The sequence below is a fragment of the Astatotilapia calliptera genome, chromosome 9, assembly GCF_964374335.1.
Source record: "Astatotilapia calliptera chromosome 9, fAstCal68.1, whole genome shotgun sequence".
Lineage (NCBI taxonomy): Eukaryota > Metazoa > Chordata > Actinopteri > Cichliformes > Cichlidae > Astatotilapia > Astatotilapia calliptera.
This window is the reverse complement of record NC_137430.1, coordinates 18,703,148-18,720,958: the sequence shown is the minus strand read 5'-3', so window position 1 is coordinate 18,720,958 and position 17,811 is coordinate 18,703,148. Positions and strand designations below refer to the sequence as shown.

Below are 17,811 nucleotides of genomic sequence, written 5' to 3'. Positions count from 1 at the left end.
AAACTAACAGTGCCATTATGTGGATTGCGTTCAACAAAATAACAATCATGATACATAAAAATGCTCTGAATCACATTTAGTATGATATTTTAGATCATACTAACTTTAGATATTTGGGATTCAGGTATTTGTTTTACTTTGATATTGCAAAGCACCATTTGCTAGCAATAGTTGGTGCAACTTTCCCAAAGTGCAGGGTAGGAGTAGGGTTAGGGTTTGCACATATGATGATTTAAACCTCACAGGGTTATTAGTGCAGCAGAGAAAAGCAGACGTGCAGGAGGAGAGCTAGGGCTTTTTAGAAAAATCCAGTTTCATCAAAATTTGTGATGGTGCGCTCTCTTATCTTTAAGCATCATTCTTTAGACCCCGAGCGTCCATATTAACAGAAACATAGTACCTTAAAAATTAAGAAGGACCTAGTACTAGTAGATGTCTAGATAGTCATAAAATTCAAACGCCCTGTTAAGAAAACAGTGTTAAAAAATAGATAAGTTTATCTTTAAGTGGATGAACAGAGATGGAGGCAGTGTTAGGTGTCCATCTGAGGCACTGAGTGATTAAGCATTTTGATTTGATGTAATTAGTTAAAACTATAAACACAGGGGAGGACGTCGCCGAGTACCACCTATTTCAGTTTGAGAATTTTGAGGAAGAGAGAAGCAAAAAGATTTTTATGTAGAAAGAAAGAGAAAGACGGCAAATTCATCGGGAGAGAAAAACTAAGACAGGCACAGAAAGTGATGAAGACTCAAAAGTAATAAAAAGCCGCAGAGACAAGTTAGGTCACCCTGCTCGTGATCTGAAAGCCACACAGAGAGCAAATGAAAACATGGCAGCACAGACTCAGGCCTACTGAGAGGCAGAGGTGGAAATGTCCATTTTCCCCCACAGCCTTAAATTATCGTGACAGCCAGTGGCTTCTTGCTACTGCAAAAGTGAGTGATTAGTATTATCGTTTAAATTGTAATTTGGCAGTTAATTAAAGTGACCTTGGTGTCTATTGCTGCATCTGTAAACGGGCAACCAGAGTGCCGTTCCGTCTCTCAGCCGTCTGTGAGGCCGTTGTCACCGGGGCCCGCTACAGGATTAAGTCACCCTGGTGACAAAACCAAATTAAGCAGCTGTCACCGCCTACCTGCAGCTCGGAGCTTAAGATGATCAACTTATGACCGGTCGGGGAGCAGAGCCTTTTCCTGCTCTCCCTCCTCCCATTATCATTCAGTAATTCATGATTAGTTTTAAAGGTTTTTTTTTTTTTGAGCATCATTAAAAGCTCGATGTTAAGAGCGCGTTGCATGAAATCATCAGTGCACGTGTTAATGTCTGATGAAAAGTCTGTGACAACATCTTTAAAACTCAGTGGAGTGTCTTTAACAATTAGTTGTGTAGCTCTGACTGTGGAAAATTGTTCGCTGCAATTTCAGAGTCGGACTAAAGCGTGCAAAATGAAAAATAACAGAAATGCAAATGTTTGAGATTGCTGGCCTTTAATGTTCTAATACTGAGGGAGAGATCCGACATGACTGAGGGGAACTGCTGGAAGGTGTCCACTCGGTAAACAGCAGGATTTTATGATAAATATTTCATATGGTGATGTAAACTATAAAGTAAAAATGGACATACACAGAAAATATGCTCACACATTATCCCAAGAGAAATACATTTCTATAAGGCTGCATTCTTAATTTATTGACTGTATAAATGTTTCATACTCTCAAAACAGTTTAAGGTAAAAAAAAAACAACTAAAAAAACAAAATCACATGAAACTTGGAAATTACATCTCTGCTAAACTTACTTCCCCTCCACTTGCCTATCAACTTCAGCTTAAGGCTCACGATTTGTTGGATATAAACAATTTTTGTTGTTTCGTCTCTGCACACCAAAATCTCTGGATTTTAAATCATTCAAGATATGACAAAAGAACAACTATTTGAGAGTTGCAGTCATTTTATACTCAAACTTAATCGCACATCTTTTTTTATATAAGCAGTCAATGACTGCTTGAAGCATAGAGCCTATGGACAAAACCTGATGCTTCTTCAATGAGTTGAGAGCAGGTGAGTTGCTTCTGCAGTATGCTTTAGGTAATTATCCACTGGCACTCTGAAGCTTTGACCAATCAGAGACCTGGCTCCACTGGCAGCCCTTTATACCTATGTCACAACAATGCGTCCAGCATGTTTAAAGGATAATGTGGTATATGGTATCATGAAGTGTTTCTCTCCTTCTCCCCACTTTTCTCCTCCTGTTATTCTCGTACGAGTTGATCTTGGTTTCGTCTATTCAAAAAGATTTTCAGTACCATGGAGACTTTTTTTAGATGTTTTCTGGTAAAGTCTAATTTGGCCTTCCTCGTCTTGAGTGTAGCTAGTGGTTTGCACCTTGTTGTAAAAGCTCTGTATTTATATTCAGGAAAACATTGTTTGATTGCAGAGCATCACAACAGTATGCCTTCCTCCTTGAGGGTCTTCTTCACTTGGTCATATTTTTGTGAGGTTGTTTTTCTTAACCATGGAAATAATTCTGTCATCATGCGCTTTAGTTTTCTTCTGTTGTCTTTCAGAAATTTTGAATGTCCTGAGCTGGCAGCAATGCACCAGATTGTTCAAATCTTTGCTCTCTGAGTTTTTTTGGTTTTTTTAGCCTAATAATTGCTTCCCAGACTTACACTGATATCTCTTGGGGACATGTATTTAACATTCTAGTGGAAAGATATTAAATAGAAATTTAACATTTTGAATTAACTTCATCTATTATGTCGGCTTCATCTGTCATCTTTTGTTTTGCAATTTGTCAGCACTGATATAAAGAACCAATAAATGAGGAGACATGTGACTCCAATGCACTGAATTATATTGAACCAGGTTTTATCTGGAAGTAGTTCAAGTCAAATCTCTAACTGAACGCGCTTTTCATTCCTTTGGCCTTCTGTTGCAGCCTCATTACCACAAGCGCACTATTACTAATGTTAACCTGTCCCAGTGTAAATTTCTCTATTATGCACATCAGGATTAATGGAAAGGAGGAGATGGCATGAAACTTTGTTACTTTTTTACTAATAAACAATAGACAAACTACAAGTCAAAGATAAAGCCCACGTTTCACTCTAGCTCAGTACTGTGGATGTTCCAGCCAGAAGGCTACTTTTGACCATGGAACCAATAAACATCAATACAGATGATACAGAGTGCAGGACCAATACAGAGTTCATGTTACAACAAACACTGCTGTTGTTAATGAAGTGACTCATATATGTGCACACAAATGTCACACTCATTCTTATCAGACCTGTGCTCAGCCCGATATTTTAAAGATATGAGAATTACACCCCGTTACCAACTCAAGTATGCAAAAACAATTTTCATAGGTTATTATAAGTTGACGCTGAGTCACTATCACATTTTCATGGCTTAGAGTACCGCTTGAGTACAACCGAGCCATTATTAATGCTATCAGTAATATGTCAAATGTGTGAAAAAGGTTATAGCAGGCGTCCAAGCACTCAGACATAATCAGCCAAATAACTCCAAGAACCTCTGTGATCTCTTTGCAAAGCAGAGCCTTCAAATGATGCTGTCCTCAGAGACTGTGATCACGGGATTTTGCTATAGTTAAAAAATGATGGCCTCAGAATACTTCTCCACAGACTCATCAGCCTGAAAGACAACTGCACGCAGATTTAACACTCAAGCGTGCAGCTTTACGTAGCTGAGGTTAAAACAGGTGGCAGGAGATGCAAGGGGTGGGTGAGTAGGGAGAGTTGGTGTGGGAGACATCACAACAAGCCCTCATGATAAAACAGGCCCATACAGACTGACAGCAGGTAAATTGTATGTCAGCAAGGTCTGCATTTCAATCCTTGCATATTTTCAACAGGCCCGGATGAAAAGCCTCCCTGCTTCGCTGCCTGCAAACAGTCTGATTCAGTGCTAACTGTTTTTGATTAAAATGTCAATAAGGCTGTGGGCTCCTTTCATCTCTTGGGGCCCCAAGCTGTCTGTCTACTACTCACACCCCCAGCCCCCACAAGCAGGGTTCGACTCGTGACATGGGCAGCTATTTATCTACTCTGGGAATTGTGTCAGGTAATAAGCCCGGTCTCTGGGGAGCATTTAGCCTGATAGGAAAAGCTGATTGGGACAAAAGGCCCCTGAATCTCATTCTGCCTCCCGCAGTAGCAGGTGACTGCCGAGGTAAACACAGTTCTCTTGGGATGAAGAAAGGCACAGGGAAGATTTGGGGTAATACACAGTGGAAACAAGCAAGTGTGTTTAATCAGAGCAGAAATTGTGATTCACTGAAGAGGAAAGAAACACCCAGGGTGCTGTTTGCCTCAATCATTAGCAGAAGATACAGTAGTGGTAACATTGCACTATACTTGCTCTAAACATAAAAGCAAACCCATAAAACAGAGGAGACTTGCTACCCTGGTACATTGTGACGGATTTTATCTGCTCACCAGAAGAAGAAAAAAGCCACGAACTGATGTCATAAAAAACTCAGCCAGTAGATTACAACACTTACCCAAAAACAGGCACATGAGGATGCTGTCTTGTTTGGCTTTGTTTGTTTGAGCCTGAGAGAAGCAGAGAGGAGAAGGCAGGATGGTCAGAGCAAGCAGCAGCTGTATCCACAGATGCTCATGTAAAAACATCCTTATTCACATGTTCCCCTCCACTTGTTTGTTTCCTGGTAATTTAGCCCTTCAGCATGAGAAAAAAAATGCTGCTTTGTTTTCATACTAACAAGGCAATTAGCAATCATTACAAATTTCTACTCTGGGTGGCCTACAGGCAGATACTGGTAATGATTTCACCACATTATTTAATCTACAATTCATGGGTCTGAGAGCACATGTAAGACAATAAGATATGCATAAAAGTTGGAATCCTGAATCCTGGGCGAAAAATTTATTTTTCTGCCACCACTCCCTCTGCCATATCTTATTAACCCTATGTGCATAATAGATCTCCAATATCTGCATAGTTTAGGTGAGCGCGGGGCAAGTGTTTCAGGTAAAGCAGTTAGGTGGAAATTACAGCAGACAGGAGGCACTGACACCAAAAAGGGTTATAAACGGTGCTCCCTACTCCCCAAGGACGATCTGTCACACTGCAATCACCGGTAAGGCCACTGGGAGACCAGAGCAGACCAGAGGGAAGGGAGACGAGACTCCTGACAACTAAATGACAACTACACATAAAACAGAATTGGTTACATTAGAGCAAGTGCAACAGTTAAAATTTGCCTAACAACTTTAGTCATGTGGCTTGGCAAAAAAGCAGCGGACGCCAGAAACCAGCCCAGGTTGTAAACATAGCCATAAACTACGAGCATTTAGTGTGGCTAGCAGGTTGGAAGCAGCTTTTCACAAAGCTAGCTGTTAATTAAACAGCTTCAAACACTGTTACTGACCTCTGTCAACGTCCTTGCACTCAATACAGCCAAACCTTCCTCTGTGCAGCTGGCATGATTTCACCACGCAAAAATAAATAAATAAAAACGGAAAAGAAACAAAGAAGACTTCCTGAATCAAATTTAATTTAATCTGATTAAATTTGGATGATTTCATAGGTCCAGTTTGACAGCACCTTTATAAACATCTGCATCTAACCTAACTGACCGAACCATAACATCAGTCAGAGCACAAACACAGCCAACATGCTAATTTTTCAAAATATGTTAGTTGTTTTATTATGAAATGTCTGCAAGGGCACTATACTACAAGGACAACATGTTTTTTTAAAAGCCCTGATCTTACAATGACATGAAAAACCTTCAAACAACAGACTGTATATTAAAGATGGATGCTGCTTCTGGAGCTGAAAAGAGAAGCCAATGCAGAAATTCCTCAAACTCACGAGTGGAGGATGCTATTCCTCTAGTTGCAAAAATAAGTTCGACTGTCTAGGAGAGAATGACTCTAATGTTTATCTGTTTTATGACCTCAGTAAACAGTTTCCTGATCACTTTATGTTTCAGCAGCTAGCTTCAAATCTTTTTAATATAGCATGAGCTTGAAGATTATGGCTCCATAAATAAAGCACAGGATTCTTTGAGGAGTGATTTTACAATCTATCCTATCCTGTCACAGATGCTGGGTTTAAAAGATTTAAAGCCACTAATATTTTCATAAATATTAGTGGCTTTACTTCTGTGCAAACAATCTTTATGTGGGAATGATAGGTGTGCAAATCTAAATTAAATTTGCTAATGAGTGAATCTATATTCTCTGGTTATTTACTAAAATAACCATAGCAGATGCACAACCTCCACTTTTCTCCATGTTCATGGTCGCCAGCTCTCTGTGGCCTCATTTCATATGCAGGTTCATCTGGCTCTGGACAAGCGTGGGTCCTTGCTGCAGAGTGGCCCTACAGTCTCCAGGGCCAGGCCCTCTATTCAAGGTCCCCAGGGGCCAACCCCCTACCCTGCTTACCTGCTTCAGTTAATATGAGCAAGCTATGGCTGCCATATGTGAAGCTGTAGGAAAGCAGATGCTGTTTTTCCATTTGTGAAATCAAGTTTTTGGAAAGCAGTCAGCATTTTGATGGTCAGGCTGAAGCAAGTGCAAAGGGGTGAAGGCAGCAGAAAGGCAGCAGGGACAGTTGTTTGGTGTTTTGTGCACATACTGCAAGGTCTCATCATAACTGCGAGGATGTGAGGATATGCTGATCTCGCAAAGTGAGGGCATGCCATTGTTTTTAATGCGTCAACTCCTGCATTCATCCATGAAAGTTCAAAGACACACACACACACGCAGGCATAAACACAGTCACGATGTGTATCTGTCTGTAGCTGAGCAGTTCCTTTGTCAGTCATCTGCTGATACTGATAGACAATACGGGGTTGAGGATGCGTGTCATAAAAGAGAAAAGCCTGAGTGAAATGACAGACTCTCTCGCCATCCCTCTCCTCCACTGCCTCCATCTCTCACTCTCCCCAAACATCTCACCCACAGCAGCCTGGATTGCTATGACAAGCCTGACACCTGTCAGTCATGCACTCACAGACAGGATGGAGAGGACAGCAGCATACACAGGTCCACATGTTAGAGCAGAGTAGTACTGACCTCACTTTACCACTCATCCACACACACACAGTGCACAGGTAGTGCTGCCACACTGTGACACTCCTGATGTGGCCCCTGTGAACAAACGGTTTTTCCTAACGTGGCTGTGTAGCATTTAAAGCAAACAGGGAAATTATTAAATAAAACACTGGTAATTTAATTCCTTCTGCAACAGTCTGACAGCAATAATCCATAAAGTAATACACTGTGTAATGTTTTGATGTGGATAATATTAATGCTACAATTAAAGTTGTGCTGACTTGATGTTTGAAAGGTTAGATTTCACACGATTATGTGCCAAAGCGCCCAACGACCGCCACCACCGACTCCCTCCTGGCGACAAATTTCATTAACAAACCTGATGTATACAGAACGCGCAGCCACACTTCAAATGGAGGACATAAATTTCAGCCTGTGGGGTACAGCGGTCACATTACAACTAATCAAGTGCTCTCCCTGTACCGTTCTGGAAAAAAAAAAAGTCTTCTTCTGTTGAGATGGGTGGGGGAAGATAAAGGAAAATATGACGCTTTATTTCTAATCAGCATAAATTACTAGCATCCATCAGGTGATGCTCAAATTAAAATCCTCATCTGACAAAGCGATGGGAAATGTGCGAGCTCACTCATGAATCAGTGTGATTTAAGCCAATCATAAGACGGCCTCAAAGCCAAAACTCACACTAAGGTTTAACCCAGTTGCCCCTTCTTTACATTCTGTCACTAAATCTTGAAGGGAATGTGTGGTTCTGAAAGCCAGACAGGGTTCAGACACAATCGCAAAGGAAAACAAGTCCTGGCTTCATCGTTAGCGCATGTATCAGTGGCTGTGTTGCACTGTAGCCTTATGTACCGTCTAGGGGTTGCGCTGATCTATTTCATGCCAGACATTTTGTCACAGTAGGGAAACCTCGGGTCTATTAATGAGGGCTGCGTTCTACTTAGAGGAGGTCATGCTTTTGCGCATGCTGGTTAACTGTCATGGCTGACAGGGACACTTAATGCAACTGAGCCATCATTAATCCCACCTATGGTCTCCCCAAAGCAGACAAAATGTCTGGTTTGAGAAAGGCCTATTAGCTACCGCTGCAGCTGATGATACTTTGCTTTATTAATCTGCTAGCACCAACACTGCTCCTGCTCTGAGGTCAAGTGGATCGCCTGCTGAAACAAACCCAGCTGGCAGTTACTGAACATTTCTCTTAAGGATTGCCTCCACACTCTTAACATGTTAACATATTCTCATGCTTTTTTGTTGTTGTTGGGGGTTTTTAATGACACATCCTGAGAGAAACAAGCAGTGAACACTACAGTCAAGGCTGCACCAAAGACAGCCCCCCCAAAAAAACACTTAAAAAGACAGATAGGGTTTCACAGTATCAAACTAGTGGATCAAATCCTGACAACATGAGGGGCAAGGCCAACTTGTCAGAGCTGGCAATTACAGAACAAGGTTCATCTAACATGGGCAACACATTATTAGCTGCTGACAACACCAGTCAAATCAAAGGATGTTGTCTTTGCTCTATCTTTTCACTTCAGCTCAGCGTGAGAGTCTTTGCTGCTGGTTTGCTGCTCTCATTGACTCTGTTTCACTGTGTGCACGCGTGCCTGTTAATCCTCTGCTCATCTGCAGAGCTCACTGTGAGACACACACACAGAGTGAAGCAGACCCACAATGATCATATTAACTTCACTCGTTCTACTATTTCAAGTACAAACAAAACTCCCAAACAAGTATTAATCTAAATGTTGTGTTTAGTTTTGTTTAGTTTTAACAGAAAGCACCTGCCAGTGTCCAATGTGCTCCAGGCACTGTGGATTTTTTCAAAGTGCTCTGACTTTTTCTTTTATGACTTCTTGAAGACAGTTCCCTGTCCAATCCTCCTGATTCACAAAAAACTGTGAGTCACAAAACACACAAATTTCAGCAGTGTGGACCTGCAACCAGCAGAGTTGCTCCCTCCATGTAACAAGAAAACATATAAGTGAGAGGGGGTTGTGCCCAAAGGCATTGTGGGAGTGGACTTCAGGCAAGCAAGTGGAGAAGGAGGTGGAAGACTATTTTGCATATTGTTAGATCCAACCAAAAACACTTGCATTTTCATAGGGGGGCTTACAGGATGTGAGGCATGAGCCTCTGATCAACCAAGGCCTTAGGAAACATGAGCTTCTTTATGTTTTACAGCCTCTTGTCATCATGCAAAATACTCAGCAGTACCTACAGAAGAAGGTAATAGACATGCACATAACTGTACTCCTTGTGCAAAATGCATTATTTCATGAAACTAAAGTATAGCAGAAACACTGCAGAATAAACGAGAACTCTGAGAAATGTCAAGTAAAATGCTTACAGCATCAAAAGAGCAACCCTTCGTTTACAACGATAAACACGTGGCGTCGCATGACTTGCCAGAAGCTCAAGGACAGTACAGTAATGTTTTTATACAATATGGGCTCCACTTTAAATGAGACATATGCGTAAAAAGAGGCGAGAAGAACGGGAGGTTGTATTTAATAGGAAAAAAATCTAAATGTGTATTAGTCTTGACAAAAAAGAAGGGTGTTTATCTGAGATACACGTTTGAAGCAGGCGTGAGAACGACAGCGGTGTATAGTCGAAACTTGGCTTACCTGGACTGCCTGGTATTTGCTGTAACTAAGCGGGACTTTATCATGTTGCAGAAAAAACACAAAAACACAAAAATAAAAACGTGTGCTGTTAAGGGACATTTTTCTAAACTTATTCCAACCAGAAGTTCAGAAAATTAAAAGATTAAAACGGCTCTGCTCTGGCTAAACGGTGAGCTAATTAACAAGCCCCGCCCACTCCCAGACCCTCAAAAGAAAACGTGGAAGGATTGGTAAAATTTAATTTTGCTATTTTTGGTTTTTTATCATCTGTCTGCTATTTTCATAGGTCAGAGTTATTTTTAATGTTGTTGTTTTTGTATTAAAAGTTCACACAATATTAGTCATTAAAAAAAGGACACTTATTAAAAAGCTAAAGGTAATAGCTTTGATTTTACTAGCAAGTTAAAGCCAAATGTTTATCAAGAGGTGATTGTTATCTCACTGGTCCTTAAAAAAACCAAACCCCTGAGTATGAGATATGTTTTTGCAGCTCGGCATGTAAAGGCAGAGATAATTTTTGTGTCTTTGTTGGCTAAATGGTTTGTGTTATGCCATACACCAACAGCCATCCCAAGGAATTATGGCTTCAGTGTGTTGCCTGCTAAAACTAATCTCAGAAACACTGTAGTCCTGGCAGTCCAAAGATATACCTTTGTCATGATCATTGATTCCTATGACTCTGAGTGAGGCACAGAGTTGTTAGATCAGAACTAGCAACAAACTGTCCTCACCTGAATAATAAAGCATGCATCTAGACTTAGAATGGAGAGAAGTTTACAGTCAGTTTGATACCGATGTTTCATCTGCTCACTATTATGCAAATGACATTTTGGAAAATATTGCACATAAAGATTGTTAATTTTTTAAAGATACAGGGAACATCTGGTCTTTTTTTTACAATATCAATGATACTTCAGTTTAAAATAGAGTCAGAGGAGTGTGGAATCTGTTCTCGGCCTTTTATGTGGCTTTATTAAAGGCTACGTTATTAAAACGCTGTAAATCTCCTAATTTCACAATAACTTTCACTTGTTCAAATTCACATTTTAAACAAATAGCCAGTAGGTGGTGTTTACTTTTAAACTTACTGATTTCTATATCTGAAAAACGAGTAAATAAATTAAAAGGTTTGTCACTTTGTGTTACAATTAATTGCAAAACTAAAAAGTGTACCTATTTTAAGGCTGTCTTTTTCAGTCTTTTTCTTTTTCAGTACAGACAATAGCAACATCTCTGCAATGGTGCAGAGATGTTGGAATAAATTATGGAATAAATAAGGGATCGATAACTGGTTACTATACAGAGCCATAGTTAGAACTTAGCTACGTAGGAGTCAGTTTGAAGCACATCAACAGTATCAGACATAATTCTGCTTTATGGACTATAATCTTACATCTGATATTTATCAGCAAAATAAAACCAACTGAGATTAGCTTAATTTTAAGTACTATTATTTTAACCTAAAGCGTGACGACCTGATGAGAGCTCTGATGTTCTCATACAACGTCCAAACCAGCCACAGGTCGCAGATTTAAAACTGTAGTCACAAAGATAGCACACTCTATATATGAGACATAAAAGCCACTTCAGTGTTTTACAGTTCAACTTATGAAACTAATTAGTGTAATTGATCTAATTATTAGTTAAAGTGCACATATTTAACATTGGTAAGATGTTTAAAAGTGGATGATTAAGAGTACTCTGAAACACCTCTATAAAACATAGGAGGTAAAGAGAGACTACAATGGAACACATCCAATTAATCAAATAAGTGCGGCAATTAACTAAGTGAGTGCTTAAGGGCAGCAGTGGAAGAGAGGACAATTGATTTTCTGTGAAAGTACTTAAGGCCTCACATTTTATTAGAACTAAAGAGTGAAGATGGTTAGGACCCCGAATCCAGATATACTATGTACAATAAAAATGCCCACAGCTGAATTTATAAGATAAAGGCAGAGCAATGTTTAAAAGCAAAGTTCAAAAAGCATAGCAGAAAAATTTAGTACTAATGGAAAGACTTACTGTGTTTGTATTTGCCCAACATTTTTGCAAATGACAATATCCTGAGCTGATTGTGAACCGTGTGGCAGGGAGTTCAAAGACAAGAAACGTATCCAATCAGGGCCGCCTTGGAAGCAGCTCTCTCTGCCTAGATTAGTTTTTTTTTTTTTTTTTTTGAACAGATGGCTTTCAATTTTGAACTTTTGCACTGGTGCAAAAAAAGCTTGGAGAGTCAGGCTGTTTTTCTCACATCACTGACAGAAGCTGCACATCAGATGAAGGGGATGTGTGAAATAGCATTCCCAAGCATTTTCTGTCTCCATGCTCAGGACACAAACACGCACATGCAGGCAAGGTGCGGAGGCCGGACCATGCTGCCTCATCGGATGCTTAAACAAAAAAAATATCAGAGGGAAGAAATTCAGGACAAATGCTCCTCGCACTGTAAGGCTATTTTACAACAATGAGTTGTATTATATGCTGCACAGTTGTGTCAGGCTTTGTGTGGTTGCCTGTGTGTGAGTAAATCTATAGTTAGATAAGCACATAGAGGCAAATCACAGGGGGTCCTGTCGTGTCAAAAATAGATTACGAGTCAGTTATTTAATGTCTTACTACCACCATCGGCTGATATTGTCCCACATTAGCAGCATCATGTTCTCAATTTTCCCCCAGTAGCATTGCTCATCCTGGCAGCCAGCTTGCCCACGCCGGCACGAGTCGAGAGGACAACTGGAGAAAGATCACAGTTCAGGCTCAGTCACATGGAAAATATGGAAATCAGGCGGTGCACGGACGGACCGCTGTGTGTTCCCCCTGTTTCAGCAAGCTGCCACAGTTTGACTGACAAACTGACTTTTTGAGGGGCTTGTGCCCATTCCAGTCAGAGTTTATTGAAGGTGATTTTGATCTCCTCCATGAGGCCACAGCAGTGGTGCTGCCATCTGTCACCTTGATTGCATGGCGGCCTCTCTAGGGGGAGCGCCATGGCTCCTGATCGTTTACAGATTGTGCTGCTTTCGCCTCCATAAGGGCCACATGCACAGGGCCAGATGGTGAGCATACACGCTTATTATGAGTCTTTATCTCTGTGCAGGAAGGAGTGGAACCATTAGGCCTCCCTCAGGATCTCCACTCCTCTCTGCAGCCATGCTGTTCCTCCACAAATACAGTCCTCTTCTTCAGCTGTCACGCACACATACCCGCATAAGCACACACATAGCACACAGGACCACTTGTCAAAAAAACAAATACAGATCTACTCAGGGCATTCGATGGCTGTGTTAATACATCTGCACACTCACACACACACACACATGCATGCACACACAAACACCTGTTTCTAATCCTGAATAATAGGAAAATATGGCATGTGGCAAAATGTTAGGTGGGATGGCTGTTGGTGGTATTCATTGTCATGTAATAGACATTGTCATTTAATGTGTGACTTCTAGGAGCACTGACATATGGTGTCAATGTCACACCTTTATAAAATACAGCAACAGTATCCTGCAGGATCGTGGAAAAAAGCTGTGTGACCACATGGGCCGGTGATCAACACTAATAAGTGCCTATAAAGAGGCATCCGTGTGTGCGCCTGGAAATTGTCATATTAAAAAATAATCAGAGCACTATGCTGCGCAATAGAGTCTGCGTGCACAAATGTCCATTCATGCATGAGTCTGATTCAAACAGATTCAGCCTGGTATGAGACATTGGCAGGAGGCTGTTGTCCCTATCCCTGACATATGTACTGCATGACCAGGAGGGTGAAGAGTATGTTCAGGATTAAAAACTGACATGTGTAACGTCACCACTCATTTGTCATGCTCCTTTAGAAGCCAAAAGTTCATTCACTTTAATGCCATTCATTGTTTGGTAAACTGTGTGATTATATAGGGAGGCAAAATGGAATTCATAATTATTCAGGCATTTACTGTGTAATGCCTTAATGAGCATTACTAAGCTCTTCATGAGAGGTAGTATCCCACTTGATCAGAGATTAACAAAGAGCATTTCAGTGTATGCTTTAATGCAAAAGGCTTAACTGCTTGAAGCATGGCTTCATTTCTCTCAATTACATCTAATCTAATGTTTGGATTCCCTCAGCAAAGATGCACTATTGAAGCGCATAGCTGACCTAATGACTGTAGAAACACTCCCCTGCATAAGTAATGCTTCAAAACCTTCACTGTAGCGTATCACCACACAAAAAAATCTGCATAATTCCTTTGTGTGACTGAAGTCCTCTGAATTTCAGCGCTTGTTTGTTAAGAGTGGGTTGCTGTCAGTAGACAAATGTACTTCATTGTCCTTTGCTGTCCCTGATTTTCTGTCCTGGAGCAATAATGGCAATGTGCTGCAGTTTTAGGACAACAGCCGGCTATCTGTGAGGGTGAGCCCCCTCGTCAGTCTCCAGCACGGTGCACAAACTGACATACTGTATGCCAGCCTGTGGTCATATTTCAGCTTAGAGCAAAGCAGAAACTCTCCGCAGCCAGACCCTGCAATATGACTTTGATCATATCAAAGCAAGACAACTTTAAAAATTACTGTAAGCCCATCTTAATGTGTATTAATTAAAAGGAAATAGCTCCTGGAATGCTTTTAGACACATAGGCACGACGCCTCAAGCTTATGTCTGTTTCCTATTGAAATTTCACATATAAAATCATCAGCTGACAAGCTAAACGACCACGTGTCACTATTTAATATCACTACAGTAAATATGAGCATAATCACTCATAAAAGAAGGTCACCAGGGCCTTCAGGGAGTTTACTGTGGTGAGATGCACCTGAACTGGACCCAACTGCAGATCAGTGGGGTATCATGAAAAGTGCCACAAGCACCCAGCCCTTGCAGGCCTGTCACAGACTGAAGGTGTCACCCGGGAAACAGCAGTTAAATTAACCTCCACGGGCTCCAACCAAACAAAGCCCGCAGCATGCCAGCGCAGTCCACCCCAACCCTCGTCAGTTTTTGCCCAGTCCATGTGATGGGATGATATCAGTTAAGTCAGATGAATATATTTTAAAGTCAATCAGTCATTTTGCTATGGCAGGCCACAATCCAGTCAAATACATTTAAAGAATGGTGCTATTTTCCTATAAGGACTGCGCCTCTGTATGAGACAAACATACTGATGGAGCATTGTTAACATCCAGGCCCTGCTGAAGTGAAAATTCTTACACAAAGCAGCTACTTTCAGATAAAAACCGATGATTTTAGTGTGGAAAATCGTAAAATTCATATTCCTCACAATGCGCTGGTTGTTTTATAGGGGATTTGGTGGCCAAACTTCCATGTAATTGAAGAGGCATTGGTAGACCCCACTGGAGACATACCATTGGAGCACACCAGAGCTGAGTTACTTAGAAGAAGCTTCCTCTTGTTTGCGTTGGAATTAGCACTGAGAGCATATACACACATACACACCCATTTCAGCACACACTCAGTCTCAGCCTTTTTCACCCTTCTGCATCAATCTGTTCCCAAGCTGTTCCCACATTTTGGTGAATTTCCCAGGCTTATTTGTTGGCAGAAGTGAATACTGGGGCTGATTACTTTAGCGTGAACCCATCAAGTCTGCCCAGGCTGCATGCTCAAAAACCAGCCACCTTCCTCTCTTGCGGTGAGCTTCTCAAAAGAAATCTGAAAGGCGCGGGTGCAAAGTTGCAAGATACAACATTAACGTTACTTTAGGAAATACAAACAGCGACAGTGTCGTCCAAGACGCCACGGCATCTGCATAGATCTTAAATGCAGAACAACCATCAGCAACAAATCCAAACCTCATTAAAGAATATAAATTCAAAATCTATTCTGGCACTCAATCCATTGCAGATTTTCCCCCTCTTTCTGTCTCATAAATTACAGTTCTGGTGCACTGTGCAAATATTACCAAGCTGTAAGACAGCTGTGCCCCATTAAAATGTGTTATGGTTGCTGATTTCCTACAGCACATGGTCATCTTGCCAAATCTACAGCCAGCAATTAGCAAAGATGAAATGTTTAATTGTGCCTTAATTTTGATAAAATTTATCTGTCAGCCATCCTATAATCAGGCATTATGCTCACAAATCAACGTCAGCAGATTTAGGGAGGGGAGACGTCCGCTAACCTGACAGACATGTCTAGATGTCACTGCCCTGCTCTAACTCCTCCTGGAAACAGGAGGGTATGTTAATACTCATTAGAGTGCTGAGAGGATAAAACAGAGGGCTTCATTTTACTATCTGTGATATTACGGAGTGGATGCTATTACTGTCCAGACAGGACTCTATGCAGTTTGATTATGCGCATGCTCATGCAAATATTTTAGAGAGCGTTGCTCTTCAGTTTACTGCGTGGTTTAAGAAACAAAGGCTGCATGAGCCGCTTGTCTCCCTGTAAACGGGTAACAAGATGGGAACACGTGGGTGATCTTGTCAGAATCACAGGACAACAGGACGAAAGAATTCTCTGACAGATGGATGTCGGCAGTGCAGGAGTGGGAGAAGGTCACGATGGGAGAGACACAAAGCCTTCTATCACGATGGGGGGGGGGGTGATTTCTCAGGGTGCTAAACCATGTAGTCCTGCCAAAGCACGGCCAAGGCAGGCTGAGAGGGGCTGCTTGTGCCTCTCTTGGGGGATACAGGGACTCAAGATGAAGTAGTGGAGAGGAGCTCCCACTGAAGCTGAGAGTGATGGGTAATGGTAATAATAGCAATTGATCAGCGGTGGACTATTTAAGTGCTCAGCCAAGTGAAAATTCTTATTCTGGTTGAACTCAGTGGGGCTTTATGCATCCTTGCATAAAATCCTCTGATTTTCAGTAACACGAAAACTGTCACATTTGCTATCAGATTTTATCAACTTCTGTTAATGGTAACTTATATGTTTCAGGGTTGTTGTTTTTTTTTTTTCAAATAGAAGAATACAGTTAGATCAACCTTGAACTGAAACAAAGTGTGTTTGTGAGGTAGCGTGCGATAAAGGACAGCAGCCGTTTTGCATATTTATGACTAATGTTGTCCCCGAGAGAGGCCTCCCCCTCCCTGGGGGCATTATGGGTGATTATTGTCATCTCAATGCAGCCAGTTATTCACCAACATGCACCGCATAACACATCATTACAAAGGGCCACGACAGGAAATGAGATATGGGGCAGGGCTCCAGGAGCAGCCCTTTCTAATCACAATGGCCAACTGTCACCTTCTGCATCCGCTCGTCTGCCACAGCTTTAAGCAGCAGTGTGGAAGGATTTCACTGCAAACTTTTGAGTGGCTCTGCAGTGGTAGGACATCCTGCATAACATGTGGCACCCATGATAATTACGGCAGAATTAACACAGGCGGGTTTATAGCCCTTCTGCCGCCAGGAGATTGCTGCCAGATAGACACAGGCCTCGTGTTTGAGCAGCATACTTGGGTCCAGACGCCCACCCGTCTCTAACACTTCTCACTACAACAACTGTTCTGGAGGAGCGGACCACTTTCAGCAGAGCTGCCTGTCACAAACCCTCTCATCCTTGCAGCAAAGTCTGAATAAATTGAGAACAGTTCTTGGAAACTGGCAAACACGGGGAAGCCAAATGAATATTGTTAGTGCTAGACTTATAGTATACATTTCAAGTCAGTATCAAGCTGTCATTCACTGAGGAAGAAACCCTATTTGTGGTTTGTCGTGGCCCAAATATTAACATATAATTAAAATAAGTTAAATAAAGTACACATATATGTATATGCTTATTTCCTAGTGATTTAATTTTCTTATTCACACATTTTAAATTCACTGAAGGAACAACCTGTGGGATAACTTGGACAGAAACACAGTCCTCTTTACCGTGAACCAAGCCTTTCATTCTGCAGATGACAGAACACAAGCGATCATCAGTTTCATGTACTGTATATATGGCGACTTGATAACCAGGCTCATCAAAGCCTTTGTGTTCTCCCATACGGAAACGGCATGTATAAAGCCGCACTACAAGGGAGAGGACATCAGTGAAGGCGAGCCAGCCACCCTCTCGTCCTTGATTTCTTGGGTTTTTGTTCCGGGATTAAAGAAGAATCTTTGTGATTTGCATTTAAAAACATCGTGATCAAAAACAATTAC

At 41.4% G+C, this 17,811-nt stretch overlaps 1 long non-coding RNA gene across 2 annotated transcripts in view; it reads right to left on the bottom strand.

Moving 5' to 3' along the window:
• LOC145430942 (uncharacterized) overlaps window positions 1-9,900 on the bottom strand; it is a 36,788-nt gene extending 26,888 nt beyond the window's left edge. For both annotated transcript variants that reach the window (XR_013911286.1, XR_013911285.1), the window contains exons 1-2: window positions 9,711-9,900; window positions 4,530-4,581 (exon numbers count right to left, since the gene is read on the bottom strand). This is a non-coding gene — a long non-coding RNA (uncharacterized LOC145430942). The remainder of the gene's footprint in view (window positions 1-4,529; window positions 4,582-9,710) is intronic.
• Between the last annotated feature and the right edge of the window lie 7,911 nt (window positions 9,901-17,811).